The sequence below is a fragment of the Lynx rufus genome, unplaced genomic scaffold, assembly GCF_022079265.1.
Source record: "Lynx rufus isolate CCGP_SWC_20201006 ecotype Redwood Valley unplaced genomic scaffold, mLynRuf1.p SCAF_9, whole genome shotgun sequence".
NCBI classification, from domain to species: Eukaryota; Metazoa; Chordata; class Mammalia; order Carnivora; family Felidae; genus Lynx; species Lynx rufus.
The window spans coordinates 27100207-27117951 of record NW_025814897.1 but is presented as its reverse complement, the minus strand read 5'-3'; the positions used below and the strand labels follow the sequence as shown (position 1 = coordinate 27117951).

Here is a 17745-nt window from a genome sequence, read left to right as displayed (position 1 = left end):
GCCCCTGGCAGCCATCCTTCTACTTTGTTTCTATGACTCTGACTACTCTGGAAACCTCATATCACCATCATACAATGTCCTTTGGTGACTGACGTATTTCATTTAGCATAATATCCTCAGGACTTATCTGTATTGTAGTGCCTATCAAAATCCCTTCATTTTTAAGACTAAATGATATCCCATTGTATGTATATATCACATCTTGTTTATCCATCATCTGTTGACAGACACTTGGAGTATCTCTACCTTTTGGCCATTGTGAATAATACTCCTATGGATGTTTGCATACAAATAGATGTTCATGTCTCTGCTTTCAATTCTTTTGGGTATATACCAGAAGTAGAATTGCTGGATCATATGATAATTCTATTTTTAAGTTTTTATGCACCCCAATACTGTTTTACACAGTGGCTGCACTTACATTCCTACCAGTGGTGCACAAGGATTTTTTTCCTCCACATCCTCACCAACACTTGTTATTTTCTGTGTGATTTGTGATTTTTTATTTAATCGGAGTCATCCTAATGGGAGGTGGCAGGGTGTATGGTCATAGGCTATTGATTTTTTTTTTTAGACATTCTTTTCTAATATGTATATTGAAAGCTATAATTTTTACCCTAAGCACTGCTTTAGCAGCATCCCACAAATGTTAATAATGTATTTTAATTATTACTCAATAAAAAATACTTTTCTGTTTCCCTCATTGATTCCTTCAATAAACCTATGGATTATTTCAACATTTTATTTCCAAATATTTGAGGTTTTCTCGATAACTCATTGATTTCTAATTGTGTGTATATGTAGAGAGAACACTTTTGTGTGCATTCATTACTTTAAAATTTATTAAGATTTGTCTTATGGCCCAGCATATCTGTTTTGATAAGCATACTGTGTTACACTTGAAAAGATTGTGTATTCTGCACTATAAATATCAAGTCAAGGTGATTGGTGGTATTGGTCAGATCTTTTTATGTCTTCACTGACTTTTTTTTGGAAGGGGGTCCAATTCTACCAGTTATTGAGAGGGGTATTAAAATTTCCAAGTATTTTTACGGGTTGTCTTTCTCCTTAATTCTGTCAGTGTTTGCTGCTTGTATTTTAAAGCATTGTTATTATTAGGTGCACACACATTTCTTATTGTTACACACCTCTGTATCTCTGGTAATATTTTTGTCTTGAAGTCTATTTGATATTAAAAATATCACTCCAGCCTGTCTTTATTGTTTGCATGGTATATCTTCTAACATACCTGTGTCCTTTTATTTCTTTCTTTCTTATAAAGAGCATATAGTTGGGCTTGCATTTTTAATCCTATTCTGCCTTTTATTTTTTTTATTTTTATTTTTTTTAATGTTTTTTTTTTATTTTTGAGACAGAGACAGAGCATGAACGGGGGAGGGGCAGAGAGAGAGGGAGACAACAGAATCGGAAGCAGGCTCCAGGCTCCGAGCCATCAGCCCAGAGCCCGACGTGGGGCTCGAACTCACGGACCGTGAGATTGTGACCTGAGCTGAAGTCGGACGCTCAACCGACTGAGCCACCCAGGCGCCCCCTATTCTGCCTTTTAATTGAAATATTGAGTTCATTAAAATTTAGTGTAGTTAAATCAAGTCCACAATCAAATTGTTGGAAGGGTTGGTTCCTTCTGAGGGAAGGAACCTATGAGGGAACTATCTATTCTTCGGTAATTTTTTTTTAATGTTTTTTATTTTTGGAAGGGAGAGAGATACAGAGTGCGAGCGGGGGAGGGGCAGAGAGAGAGAGATGGAGACACAGAATCTGAAGCAGGCTCCAGGCTCTGAGCTGTCAGCACCGAGCCATGGGATCATGTGAGCCGAAGTCGGATACTTGACCGACTGAGCCACTCAGGCAACCCAGGCACGATCCCTTCTGTGCCTTTCTTCTTGCCTCTGGCTTGTGGCAGTATACCTCCAGTCTTCACTTGTTCTCCCTGTGTGTCATATCCCCTTTATATAACGACATCCTAATTACATCATTTTAACTTGATTACCTTTGTAGAGAGCCTGTTTCCCAATAAGGTAACATTCTCAGTTGTGGGGCATAAGACTTCAACATATTGGACAGGGAGGAGACAAGATTGAATCCATAATAAGACACATTTAAAGTTCAGCAGTAGGGACACCTGGGTGGCTCAGTCGGTTGAGCGTCTGGCTCTTGATTTCTCCTTGTGTGATGATATCACGGTTGGGTTTGTGAGTTTAAGTCCCACGTCAGGCTCTGCACTGACATTTCAGAGCTGGCTTGGGATTCTCTCTCTCTTCCTCTCTCTCTGCCCCTCCCCTGCTTGTGCTTTCTCTCTCTCAAAATAAAAATAAAGTTGGCAGCAGTGCAAAGGCCTGTTGGGTAAAGCCACTGTACTTGTGTACATATCTTAAAACAAACACATTGGAACTCCAGTAGTTGATGTGAGCACTTAAAAACTCTTTAGGGAAAAAAAAAGAACTCTTTAAATGCTAATTAACTAAAACTGACTTGAATTTAACTTGCTCCTGTAAGGATCTGTGAATAAGACCCGACTTCAAGCTTTCTTTCTAGTAATAGTGAATTGATGTTAAAGCTGATACTCCTTGTGTATTATGATTGAATCCTTGTGAATGGCAACATGATGGGATAGGGGAAGGGACTGGGAATTTGAATTTTTTAGTCAGACCTCTGTTCAAATCCTGTTCTTATTTATTTATAGGACTGCAGGCAAGTTAATTTAACGTTTAGTTTCCTCATTTATAACAATTTAAAAAACTACTTTCTCTGAATTCTGAGCCAAGAAAGAGATAAAGACACTTGGTGAGTTAATCAATCTATATTAACTTCTCTTCTCTTGATACAGAAATTAACAATCAGCGTGACTCTGGCTACCAGCAATGAGAGGAAATTCTAATAGTTGAGTGTTACAAGTTTAACTGATTTATTGTTTTAGTCCAGGTAAATCTCAGTCTCTTAAATTCTGAACTAAGAAGGACTTCCTCATGTAGGAAAATGATTGAAATCTTTGTTTGATTATAAAATATGGCTAGTTATAAAAGTTAAATGATTTCTTTATAGCTCAGATACAGAAATCTCTTTGAAATTCTCCCTGAAAACATTAATAAACACTTAAGGAAGACTATTGGAAAATAAACCATCATCAAATTAAAGATCACATATACTTTATAAGTGTTCAGAGAAAGTAAAAGTGTTCTCAAATATGAGTACTCATGTGAATCCATTCTAAAAAGTGTACTTCCTTTCATAGAAAAATACATATATTTGGTTTTGCTTAGACCGACAACAGAATAACAAGTTTTCTTAGAACAAAAATTTTTTTTTTTAATTTTTTTTTTTTAACGTTTATTTATTTTTGCGACAGAGAGAGACAGAGCATGAACGGGGGAGGGGCAGAGAGAGAGGGAGACACAGAATCGGAAACAGGCTCCAGGCTCTGAGCCATCAGCCCAGAGCCCGACGCGGGGCTCGAACTCACGGACCGCGAGATCGTGACCTGGCTGAAGTCGGACGCTTAACCGACTGCGCCACCCAGGCGCCCCTCTTAGAACAAAATTTAAAATTGTGGTACTATAATATTTGTAAAGGAAAAAAAAATCTTGATTCTAAGGAAAATAATAGTGAAAAACATACTATTGTAACTTAATAAGTTTTTAGAGAGAGAAGTAATTGAGTAGCAATTTTCACTAGTTCCTTCATATTCTGTGTAATTTTAGCATGAGGTTTTTACTTTGAGTTATGGCTCTTCTGTTCTTAAACCAGCTGTTTTAACAGGTTTTCTATAAAATATTTGCATGTTGTGTATGTTAAACTCTTTACTTCATGTATTTTGTTTCAAGTTTTATTTTGTTGTTGTTTGCAGTTACACTTTTATTAATAATGTAATTCAATGTAAAAGAATATGTTTATTCCAGAAATAAGCACCATAAACCACAAACGTTTCTTCCAACATTCTTTAATTGCCCTTTCTGTTAGGCATTTATAGAATGCACACAACCTCAGTCTCTTAAGTAGCATGTGGATCTAGAAGACAGCAAGATCTGTAAACAGTTGATCATCTATTATACGTAAGCTACTGAGGTAGAGCAGTGATCCTTTTGTGGCCATAAAGGGATGCCCAGTGAGAATCACTGCACTATAATTAATGTTACTAGAAAGAAGATAATATGTAAATGGTATAGAAAAAGAAATTATTAAGAACCTCCATGTAATGTCCACATGAAGATTTTACACAAATGTTCATAACAGCTTTATTTGTAATAGTCTCAAACTGGAAATAACTCAAACGTCTGTCAACAGTTAAATGATAAACAGATTCTGGTATATCTATACAAATAGAACAGCACTCAGTAATAAAAAGCCAGATTCTTGAGCCCAACAACATGGATGAATGTCAATAATTATACCCAGTGAAAGAAGCCAGATAAATAAGAAAGTCTATATTATATAATTCTATTAATGTAAAATTCTAGAAAATGTAGCTAATCTAAAATGAAAAGCAAATCATTAGTTCCTGAGAGGAGTAGGAGGGAGAAATTGCAAAGAGGCACAAATGTCTAGGGGTCATGGAAATTTTCCGTATCTTGATCGTAGTGATGATATATGTTAAAACTGATCAAATTATACACTGTATTATACAGTTTATTGTACAGCAGTTCTAGCTCAAGCACTTATGAAATGATTTTTAAAGAACACGGGTATGATTGATTTCATAAATATATTGGAATTGTCCTTGGAGAGGAGACAGAGTATAATCCCTGGTAAACCTAAATTGATATTATATCAACTGCCAAATTAGTGGTCAAGACAGAAAATACTGCAGGAGTTAGATGGAGGGAAAGGCAGCATAGCTTAATAATAAAGTAAGGACAGGATGTAATTAAAGTCAGAGTTTCTGATTTTAAGCCCCTGTTAGGCCACTTATTTTCTCTGATATTATTTTTCTTTAAAGAGTTTTCCTTATCTACTTCAGAAGGTCTTTAAGATCCAAAGAAAATATATTTGAAAGCATATTGTAATCTAAAAAGTGACGTACAGAGGCACCTTGGTGGCTCAGTCAGTTGAGTGTCTGGCTCTTGGTTTTGCCTCAGGTTATGATCTCACGGTTTTAGTGAGTTCAAGCCCCAAGTCGGGCCGACAGTGTGGAGCCTGCTTGGAATTCTCTCTCTGCCTCCTTTCTCTCTGCCCCTCCCCTGCTCACGGTTGGTCTCTCTAAATCAATCAATAAAAACTTTAAAATAGAAAATAAAAAGTGACATACTAATGAGAGGTATTGCTGATAATCTAGGGTAGAAGGAAGAGGAAATAAAGTAGTATTTGACCTGTTGAGAGCAATGAGGAGGGAATTCCAAAAAGGGATGAAACCTACAGAAGTGGAAATTATATATAATTGGAGAATGAGTCAAAATCAGTTTGGAGCAAATAGTTAATATTGGAGAGTAGAAAGGGAAAGATAACAGCCTAAAGCATCTAAAAATGTAGAGTGAAGAGAATATGAAACAGTAAGAAAGATTAGCATCAGGATATGGTTTTCTGTTTATTAGCCCTATGATTTTGAATAAGTCAGTTCTTCTCAGCTTCAGTTTCCTCACCAATTTAATGGGAAGAGGATAATCTGCCTTATCTCAAGGGTTTTGTATATTGAAATCAATATCAAATGTATATGAAAGTGCTGAAAAGAACAAAGTGTACTGTTTAGTTTTGTGTGGTGGGGTCCCGAGGTTGCTCAGTCAAACATTCAACTCTCAATTTCAGCTCAGGTCATTATCTTACAGTTGGTGGGATTGAGCCCCGTATCAAGCTCTGTGCCGACAGTACGGAGCTTGCTTGGGATCCTTTCTCCCCCTCTCTCTCTCTGTTCCTCTTCCACTCACATTCTCTTGCATTCTCTCTCTTAAAATAAATAAACTTAAAAAAAAAAAAAAGAAATGTTCTGAAATGAGAATTTAAGAAAAAAGAGTTGTTTTGTGTGATAAGGCATGAGGTAGTAAGTGCTGGACTCAGATGATTATATTTAGAAAAAAATTTTTTAATGTTTATCTTTGAGAGAGAGAGTGTGTAAGTGGAAGAGGGGCAGAGAGAGAGACACAGAAACCAAAGCAGGCTCTGAGCTGTCAGCACAGAGCCCGATGCAGGGCTCGAACCCATGAACTGTGCGGTCATGACCTGAGCCGAAGTCCAGTGCTTAACCTACTGAGCCACCCAGGTGCCCCATGATGATTATATTAGAGAATATTTGAATAATGGTGAAGGACTAACTCGAGGTTGGTGAGGCTAAAGGCAAGGAGATCAGTCAGAATGTTTGAGTGGTCCAAAGCAATGACTAATGAAGAAAGGAAAGGATGGATTTGAGATCGGTTTCAGAGACCAAGTCTATGTTAGGAAGAAAAGGGAAAGATAGAAGTTGTATTTGTTTCCTGTGTCTGTTGTAATAAATATCACAAAGTGGAAGGCTTAAAGTAACAAAGGAGGGTACCCACATGGCTCAGTTGGTTGAGTATCTGACTCCTGATTTCAGCTCAGGTCATGATCTCACGGTTCCTGGGTTCAGGCCCCTCATTGGGTTCTGTACTGACAATGTGAAGCCTGCTTGGGATTCTCTCTCCCTCTTTTTCTGCCCCCCCCCTTTCTCTGTCAAAACAAACATTTTTAAAAAATAATAAGGGGCCCCTGGGTGGCTCAGTCAGTTAAGCATCAGACTCTTGGTTTCAGCTCAGGTCATGATCTTGCAGTTTGTGGGATCGAGCCCTGCATTGGGCTCTGTGCTGGTGGCGTGGAGCCTGCTTGGGATTCTGTCTGTCACTCAAATAAAAAAACATTAAAAAAATTTTTTTAATAATAATAACAAAGTAACAAACGTACTCTCTCACAGTTTTGGAGCCCATAAGTTCAAAATCACTGTCACTGCCATGAAATCAAGGTATTGGCAGGTACCCACTCCTACTGAGTGGCTTCCATATGACTCTAGGGGCAAATCTATTCCTTGCCTCTTCCAGCTTCTGGTGGCTGCAGGCACTCTATGGCTTGTGGCCACAATACTCTAATTTCTGCTCCATCTTCACATCACCTTCTCCGATGGGTGTCAGATTTCCTTTTATCTCTTTTATAAGAATGCTGATGTTTGTATTTAGGGCCTACCTGGATATTCCAGGCAATCTCCTTAAGATACTTAACCATACCTGTAAAGTCTTTGCCATAATAGTAACTTTTGCAAACTCCAGGGATTAGGACACAGACCTATTGGGGAGAGTGACCTTTTTAAGTCATAGATGACTCCCAGGTCTTTTGCTTTTGTATTGGTGGTCTCATTGGCCAGAGAACTTCAAGAGGAAGTCTTCACATACGTGAGGAACGATGATGAAGTCAGTTGGGCCTGTTGAAGTACATCTGTATATGAATATTCATTTTGGGGTCAGAAAACCTGAATCAAGTGACTTAAACATTGAGGACATTTATTATTTCACACAAAAACAAAACAAGAAATCCTGGAGTAAGATAGCTTCAGAGTTGGTTATTCAGCAATTCAATGACCTCATTAAGAACCCAAGTTCTCAACTTTTTGCTTTGCTATCCTTAGGTTGTATCTCTCCTTATGATTCCAAGATGGCCCCCATAATTCTAGGCTTTAAATTCAGAGATGAAAACACCTAGCTGGCTAGTTTTGTGTGCTTGTTTATTGTTGTTGCTGTTCAAATAAGCAGCTCTAACTCCTGGGACTCCAGCAGGTTCTATTCCTCTTAGCCAGGTAAACATTTTCCTTGACTATCTTTGACCTAAATAGAGCTATTACATCTACATTGCAAATTTGTTGAAGCAGATAGCATGTGTATACACATGTGCACGCGCGCGCGCACACACACACACACACACACACACACACACACTACTCCTCTATGATGGTCTTAAGTGACAGTGGATTTTAGTACTTTTTTTTTTTAAGTTTTTATTTATTTTGAGTAGTTGGGAGGATCCGAGGAGGGCTCCATACTGACAGCAGATAGCCTGATGCGGGGCTTGAACTCAAAATCCTGACCTGAGCCGACATCAGACGCTTAACCAAATGAGCCACCCTGGGGCCCCAAGATTTTAGTAAGTTTTGATGTGCAGATTTGAAGATAAGGAACCAACTTTTTCTGGGCTTGGTCAGAATTTAAGCAGCCCATTCACCTTTGTTTAGCCTTTAAGTTCTTGTCTGCAGATTTCTAACCATTTCTTGATTTAACATTAAACATTAAAGTAGTGGATAGTGTGGTGTGGGGACTCTCCTGGGAATCCTCAGAACCTTTCAGAGGGTTTACAACATCAAAACAGTTTTATAACAGTATTAAGATATTAAGGTATAATTAAATTAATTATATTAAGATATAATTTTTTTAGTTTAGTTTTTTTTTCCCCCCAAGTAATCTCTACACACAATGTGGAGCTCAGACTTAACAGTTTCAGGATCAAGTAAGTGTCTCATGGTCTACCAACTGAGCCAACTAGGTGCCCCCCTCCCACCCCACCCCCACACACCTCCCCCATTACCTGTTTGTCAACACTTTCAATGTTCTTCTGGTTTTTGGTGTTTATTGACTTTGCTGGATTTAACAATATCCATAAACACTTCAAAATGAAGCATGGAGAGAGCAAACAAGAGAGCAAAGACTTAAATGACCATGCAGGACCATTTTATATCATCTCTTGGAAGTAGGCATATTTAACAGTCTTGCTCCTGAGTATGACTTTGATTTATCAATAAAAGTTGATTAGTAGGGAAGTATCTATAATTTTTCTGAATTTGCCTGTGAAGGGATGGTAGCTGAGAGAAGATTTCCAGGTTTTAACAGGAGGCGAGGGGGTGACTCAAAAATGAATACTAGATATTAAGCTCTGGGTGACTGGGCAATTCAAAGTACCCATCGTTAACAAAATTAGAAATTCTCCATGAAATATCAGTTGAGAATTTAAGTTCAGTTTTGGATGGTGAATTTGAAACATGGCAAACACATTCAGAAGTAATTGTCTAGTGCTTTAGCTGGTCATTAGAGACCCAGAATTGAAGTTCAGGAATTCAGCCAGAGTTGACAAGAGTCAAAGATCTATCAGTAAGGATAGTTCATCTGTTACTCAGTTCTGTTCCATATTGTGTACATACTGTGTGCTAGGCATTGTGTGCTTTCCATATGCTCATTTAATCCTGATTAAGATCTAGATCTGTCTGAACTACAAAGCTTCTTAGTATACATGCTGTCTCCAGGCAACATTAGAATATTAATTGGTAACAAGTATAGTGAAATTAATAAAGCTTAACTATATCTGAGGTGGAGAAATTTGTTACCGGGTTTGGGCAATGTGAAAAACTATAATTCTTTTAATTAATACATAGTGCTGTGTCAAAAGATTGAACATACATCCTTATAACAATGTTTGTAGTTAAAAGAGACAGGGCATATCTAGAATTCAAAGCCTCAGTAGAAATTGAGTTATGATGTGAGGTATGTATATATATATGGTTTATTAGGAAGATTTGAGCTGGTAAGTTCGTTAAAAAATTAAAGGTAATAGTGTTTTTAAAAGACTTTATTGTCGATTTTTATATTTATGGATTAAAAAGTTGTTTTTTAAATATTTATTTTGGGGAGAGCCCAAGCGGGGGAGGAGGAGGATCCGAAGCAGTCTCTGTGCCGACAGGCTGACAGCAGCAAACCCGATGCGGGGCTTGAATTCACGAACCTCAAGATCATGACCTGAGCCTAAGTCGGATGCTCAACCGACTAAGCCACCCAGGTGCCCCTATACATTGAAAAGTTGTAACTGTAGATAGATGTATTTTCCCTGGACATTCAGATCATCAGAATAGGCTAATGTTTGGTATTTTCACACTTTTTTTCTCTCCATAGTGTTGAACAACAAATATTACGACTAAGATTCAGCTTTCACAATTCTGGCTCAATAGCAGTTTTTGGTTTGTTTGTTTTTTTCAGACATTGTTTTGTTATAGAATTTGACATTGTATCAGTTTGACGATTTAGAAAGATATTTACTGCAATGACTCTTAACTTTTTCCCACCTGAGTCTGGCTTTTTTAGTTGTATAAAAGCAGTTTGTCACTTTCAGGATAGTTCATTACTAATTTGAACAGATTGAATAGGAGTTCTAGAAGTAGTAAGATAAAAATTTTATTCTAATAAGAACAATTGTTCCTGTGTGGAAACAATTATTCTTACACTATTACCAAAGCAATGGAAAGAGTTCTTGTCACAATTTAGTAATACTGGCTCCAAGTTCTGTTTTTAACTGATTTTGTACAAACAGTAGATTCCCAAGAACCAAGTCATCTAGGTTCTACTTCCATTTTCCATTAAGTTACTGACTTGGTTAACCCTTCTGGGCTTTCTTAAACAATTTTTTAAATGTTTTTTTTTATTTTGAGAGAGGGCCTCGGCATGCGAGCAGAGGGAGAGGGAGAATCCCAAGCAGGCTCCATGCTCAGCTCAGAGCCCGACACAGGGCTTAGTCCCACCAACTGTGAGATCATGACCAGAGCCAGAATCAAGAGTCAGACACTTACCCAACTGAGCTACCTCTTTAACTTCTAAGATAATGTTTAGGCCACGAATAATATCTATGGTATAGAAGAGTGAAAACTCTCAGTCCCAGAGTCAGACCTGTCTGGCATATGGTTCCTCTGAAGACAATATAGGAGTGACTGTATCAAAACACATTGTTTCTCCATAGTCTGTCTACAAAGACTGATAATCTCCAGAGTTGATACAGGTTCTGTTCTTGACCAACTTTAGTCAGGGTCCTCAAAGTAGCAGATCTTACCAGAGGTTTTGTGATAGTTTTTTTATCCATTGTGAGTTAAAGCTAGAGCTTAAGAAATGGAGCTTCCGTGGCTTTATTGCCCCATCCTGTGTAAAGAACTTTTACTAAGGTGGTTGTGACAATTACGAATTATTCGTGTGTGATTATTATAGTTACTTCAGTTTCATTTTATCCATGAGTAAATTCTTTTAAATGTTTTATTTATTTTTGAGAGAGAGCACAAGTTGGGGAGAGGCAGAGACAGAGGGAGACACAGATCTGAAGCAAGCTTTAGGCTCTGAGCCGGGCTTGAGCCCACAAACCTCAAGATCATGACCTGAGCCAAAGTGGGATGCTTACCGACTGAGCCACCCAGGTGCCCCAATCCATGAATAAATTTTTAATGAGAATGATGAGTAAGAAAAGTATATACATCCATATTGCCTATAAGCAAGAGGTGATGCAATGAAAAAATTTGCAGTAACATATACAGTGTAATTCTATAAATTATACCTACATAAGTGCTTGCCTTTTTTTTTTTTAACGTTTATTTTTGAGAGAGAGGGAGAGAGAGCGCGTGGGGGAGGGGCAAAGAGAGAGGGAGACACAGAATCCAAAGCAGGCCGCAGGCTCTGAGCTATCAGCAGAGCCTGACACAGGGCTCAAACTCACAAACCGTGAGATCTGACCTGAGCCGAAGTCAGAAGCTTAACCGACTGAACCACCCAGAAACACCTCCCCCCCCCTTTTTTTTTAATGTTTACTTATTTTGAGAGAGGAGAGTGCACATGAGCCAGGGGTGGGGTGGGGCTGGAGGGGCAAAGAGAGAATCCCAAGCAGGCTCCACGCTGTTAGCATGGAACCCAACATGGGTCTTGATCCCATGGACTGTGAGATCGTGACCTGAGCTGAAATCAAGAGTCAGAAGCTTTACTGACTGAGCCTCCCAGGTGCCTCTGTGCTTGCCTTTTTAAATATTATCTGTGAAGAGAGTCAGGAAAAAAAAAAAATCAAGATTTCTTATTGTAAGAGCTTAATTTTTATAAGTGAGATCGAACATACTCATCAATTTTCTTTATATAAAAATGAAGTTTTTGATATATTTAAATAGATGAACTTATTTCTTACATAATTTGTAAAATCTGTTTGGGAATATCATCCCAAAATAAAGTCTGTGATGCTACTGGCCTTTGTTCCCTGCAGCCCTTTTGTATGTCATCAAAATCTGGCCTTGCCAGTGGAAAAAGTTTTGGAAACAGGTAATTGTGCTCGTTGTGCAGCAGTGTGAATGTACTTAATGACACTGTACATTTAAAAATGGTTGGAAGGGCTGGGCACCTTGGTGGCTCAGTCAGTTAAGTGTCCGGCTTTTAATTTTGGCACAGGTTATGATCTCGTGGTTTGTGAGATCAAGCCCTTTGTGAGACTCTGCACTGATAGCACACAACCTGCTTGGGATTCTCTCTCCCTCGCTCTCTGCCCCTTCCTGCTTGTGCTGTCTCTTTCTCTCTCAAATAAACATGGGAAAAATATGGTTAGAAGGGCAAATTTTGTTATATATACATTATACACAATATTTTTTAAAAATCTGGGCTTACCCATGGAGGTGTATCACACATATGAACATCTGTCATGTGTGTCACAATTACATAAATTAATTAAAATACTGATGATAATTGCTAACTTGGAAAAGAGAAGTGTGAACAGTTTAAAGCAGTAGCCACCCTTACTCAAGATGATACAGTGAAATAACAGAACTTCATGATTGTGATAACATTAGAAGGCTGTGAAATTAGATGACCTCCAGGATTCCTCTCTGCTTGAATATTCTTTGAATTTGGAGTAAACATTGCTTTCATTAGTTAAGTAGGGATTTAAAACCCCTGGAAACAAATTAACTGTCCATCAACAAATGAATAAAGAAAATATGGCATATACATACAATGGAATATTATGCAGCATTTAAAATTTTTTTTAATGTTTTTATTTTTGAGAGAGGGAGAGAGAAAGAGCGAGTGAGCAAACAGGTGAGGGGCAGAGAGAGAGGGAGACACAGAATCCGAAGCAGGCTCCAGGCTCCGAGCTGTCAGCCCAGAGCCCGACGCGGGGCTCGAACCCACGGACCGCGAGATCGTGACCTGAGCCGAAGTCTGACACTTAACTGAGTCACTCACGTGCCCGTACAGCCTTTTAAAAAGAAAATTGATACCCGCTACAGCATGGATGAACCTTGAAGACATTATGCTAAGCAAAATAAGCCAGTCACATAAGGACAGATATTGGATGATTCCATTTATATGAGGTACCTAAAGTAGTCAAATTCATGGAGACAGAAAGTAGAAGTATGGTTACCAGGGGCTGGGAGTAGGGGATGGAGAATAAGGAGTGACTGTTTAATGAGTGCGACTTACAGTACAGGATGATGAAAAAGTTCTAGAGGTGGGTAGTGATGATAGTTGTACAACAACAGGAATGTACCTAATGCCACTGAGCTATATACTTAAAAATGGTTAAAATAGTAAATTTTATGTATATTTTGCCACAGTGAAAAAGAAACCTTAATTAACTGCTGTTAAAATAACGTAGATGATGTAGGCATTTTAGTTTATAATAGTTCTAGAAAACTTTCTAAATACAGTAATGTGGGCATATTACCAATATAATAAAACTGCTTTTTTATATACATATACTAGTTGAATTGTGGCAGGCACATGAGTTTGTATTTAATTTTACTTAAATTAATTTTATTTAATCTTAATTAAGATAACCACATGTGGCTAGTAGCTACTTCATAGAAGTAGAGTTTTATATTTTCTCATCCTCTTACTTTCAGCTCACCTATATCATTATATTTGAAGTGAATTTCTTATGGATAGCACGTAGTTGGCTCATTTATTTATTTATTTTCTTGTTTTTGAGAGAGAGAGAGAGAGAATGTGCGCATGCATGCACCAGTAGGGGAGTGGCAGAGGGAGAGAGAGAGAATCTCAAGCAGACTCCATGCCTAGCAAAGAGCCCAGTGCAGGGCTCAATCTCACAACATGAGCCAAAATCAAGAGTCAGACGCTTAACTGACAAAGCCACCCAGGCGCCCCAACTCATTTTTAATTGGTTTTGTTTGGACTGTTCAGTGAAATTACTGATACATTCAGGCTTAAGTCTGTCCTCTTTATTTTTGTTCTCTCTGTTCTTTGTTTCCCTGTTTTCTTTTTCCTCCCTTCCTGTGTATTGCTTTTACCTTTTTGAGAATTCCATTTTGATTTATCCATAGTATTTTTAGTGTATGTCTTTGTATAGATTATTTTGAATTAGCCGTGGGTATTGCATTCTATATGAATAACATCTCACAGTGTACTGACGTCAACATTTGACTAGTTGGAATGAAGTATAGAAGGCTTACCTCCTTTTAAAGTCCCTTTACCCTCTCTAGTTTATAATTGTCTTAAGTATTTTCTCTATATACTAGGAGAACCACATCAAACAGTGTTATAAATTTTGCTTCAGTTATGTCAAACATAATGTAGAAAAGTTAGAGGAGAAGAAGGATTATCGCCTGTATTTTTTTCTATCATTCTTCCCATTTCAAGATCTGTACCCATTCTTTTTGGGTAGATCTGCTGGCAGCAAATTCTCTACTTTTCATTCATCTGAAAATGTCTAGATTTCCCCTTCATTACTGAGGGATATTTTCACTGGATATAGAATTCTTGAGTGACAGATTCTTTGAATACTTGCAAAGTGTTGTGCCACTTCCATCTGGGCTCATGAGTTTTTATGAAAAATTTTCTGGTTATTTGAATTGTTTTCCCCTAATAAGAGTCATTCATTCCTGTCTTGCTGCTTTCAAGATTTTTCCTTTGTTTTTAGTTTCCAACAGTTTGATCGTGATAAATCTAAGCATGGATTTCTTTGGATATATCTTCTTTGGATTTTCAAATCTCTAGGTTTAGGGTTTTTGCCAAATTTGGGAAGTTTTCAACCTCTTTTGTGTGGGGAGAGGAATAGTTTTTCAGCCCCATCTTCTCTCTTCTCTTCTTTCAGGACTCTAAGGATATGAATGATCTTTTTTTATATAGTTCCTAGGCCCTGGTTTCCCTTCATTTTTTAAGTTTATTTTTCTTTCTGTTCAAATTGAGTAATTTTTATTCTTTCCTCAAGTTTACTGATTCTTTCCCCTGTTTTCTTCATTCTCCTGTTCAACTTCTCTCTTGACAAATTTTTTATTTTCAGTTATATTTTATAATGGTTTTAATTTTTTTTTTTCAACGTTTATTTATTTTTGGGACAGAGAGAGACAGAGCATGAACAGGGGAGGGGCAGAGAAAGAGGGAGACACAGAATCGGAAACAGGCTCCAGGCTCTGAGCCATCAGCCCAGAGCCCGACGCGGGGCTCGAACTCCCGGACCGCGAGATCGTGACCTGGCTGAAGTCGGACGCTTAACCGACTGCGCCACCCAGGCGCCCCTATAATGATTTTAAAATTAGCATACCACACATGCTATTCACCATTTAAAGTGTCAGAATTTAGTGACTTTTTAGCATATTCACTTATTTGTACATCCGTCACGACAATCAATTTTAGAATATTTTCATTACCCCCAAAAAACTTGAACCCTTTAGCCATCACCCTCAAATTTCCCCCACCCTCCAGACCTCAGCAACCATAATCTATTTTCTTGGTACTGTATCAAAATACAATTGACTTTTTCCTGTTGACCTTGTATCCTGTCATTTACTAATTCTAGGAGGCTTTTTTTTTTCTTTTCAGATTCCTTAGGTGTAGATAATCACATCAGCATAGAAACAGTTTTATTTTTTTCCTTCCATACACACACGCGCACATACACACTCCTCCTTCTGGTTCTTTTTCTTGCCTTTTTTTTTTTAATCTTTGGGGGAAAGTATCCAATCTTTATCTGGTAAGTATGCTGTTACCTGTAGGTTTTTTTGTAATGCTTTTTATCAAGTTAAAGAAGTTCCCTTACATTCCTAGTTTGCTAAGAGTTTATCATAAAGGGATTCTGAATTTTTTCAAATGCATTTTCTGTATCAGTTAAAATTATCATGTAGTATTTCTTCTTTAGACTGTGAATATGACTGATTAAATTGACTGATTTTTTTTTTAATACTGAACCAGCTTTGTAATCCTAAGATAAACCCCACTTGATTGTGGTATTTTATTTTTATTTTTGTATTGGTAGATTTGATTTGCTAATATATGTTTGAGGATTCACATCTAGGTTCACAAAGGGTATTGTTCTGTAGTTTTCTTTTTTGTACAGACTTTGGCTTTGGTATCTGAGTAAGGCTGGACTTAAAAAATTAGTGGTGTTCTCTTTCATTTTCTGGAAGAGAGTGTATGATTGGTGTTAACTTCTTTAAATATTTTATGGAATTCTATAGTAAAACCATTTGGGCCTGAAGATTTCTTCTTTAGGAGGGTTTTAATTCTCAGTTCAGTTTCTAACATTTATAAGACTGTTTAGGTTATCTCTTTCATCTTGGTTGAATTTTATGTGTAGTTATCTCAGGAATTGGTCCGTCTTTATTTTTGAATTTATGTGTGTACAGTTGTTCATAGTATTCTCTTTTTTATATCTGTAGTGTGTTAAAGAAAAAATCCAACAATCATAACTTGTGAAAAGATCTGGTTGGCTTTATTCAGTGTTTCATGAATTGGGCAGCATCTATTATAGAGACAGAGTGGAGCTCCAGAGTATTGTACTAAGTGGGAAGGTTTTATAGACTACATGAGTAGGAACGAGGAATTTATGGTAGGCATTTGTTGATTGGTTAAAGCCGGGTTACTTTCCTTATATGGAGCAAAGGAAAGTCTTGGAGGCAGGTTGTGCTGAGCAGGCAAGTGCTATTGGTTAGCCTAGGCTTTACTTTTCTGGAAGAGCCAAGCACAGAAACTTAGCTAAGTTCTAGTTTGCTAATGTGGGGCTTAGCATGGTCTGGACAATTGATTTGTATATGGTAGTATTTTTTTTTTTATTAGTATATGGTAGTATTTCAGTATTGATTAGTATATTCTATTGATCGGTTTATGTTTCCTTTTACCCACTGTGAGACTTAAGTCCACTGCTCCAATCAAGGAGGGACATGGAGACTTGGAGCAGCGTGAAGTGAGGCTTTAATCAATGTTCTTGCAAGAGCAGGTGTCTGATGGACAGGCACACTCAGGTCAGTTACAGCAGGCAGTTTATCTCCTAGCATCAAGTCCCTCCCCTGATTCCTCATTGGCTGAGTACCACAAAGGTTACAGCCTTATCCAGAAGTCACCTATGCTCATTTAAGGCCAAAAAGTAGTCTGATTGGAACAAATGTACATTCCTTAAGGTGATGCAGAAACTTCAGTTCTTTGGCACAGGCTCATTGCAAAGCCCACAAAAAATAAGCCCGTGAAATGGAAGACAGGGAAAAGTGAAGTGTCAGGAAGTGAAGTGTCTTAGGGTTTGGGACTCCATTGTGCAGAGAGGGCGGGGCGGGGGGGCTCATACATATTTCTAGACAGCACAGCTTTTATTTGGTATTTCAGAAAACGAATTATCTCACTTCTCATACCACCTAAAATATACTTGAAATGCGTTTCTTGTAGAAACTTGTAGAAATAGTGTATTTGGATAATTTTCCATCTTTCTGTCTTTTTTCAATCCAATCTGATTAGTCCTCTGTCTTTTAATTGGTATGTTTAGGCTGTTTACAATGAATGTAACAATGAGTGAAGTTTGATGAGTTGGGCCTCCTTTTTTTTCACCCATGCCCCACTTATGGAACCTTTGGCACAACTGAGAATACTGGGACCCCAGTCATCCTTGTCTCAGCTCATGAAGTGATGGTTCCTTAACAGACAAGTAAAACTAGAAGACCACCAGTTATTATTCCCCCTTCACCAAGCACTCAACACCTAGAGCAGGGGTATTGCTGAGAGAGGAGCTTGCCGTTATCTC

General features: G+C 37.9%; 1 protein-coding gene across 2 annotated transcripts in view; it reads left to right on the top strand.

Annotated features, from left to right (window-relative positions):
* ZBTB44 (zinc finger and BTB domain containing 44) overlaps positions 1-17745 on the top strand; it is a 63893-nt gene that overhangs the window by 8437 nt on the left and 37711 nt on the right. The window lies entirely within an intron of this gene.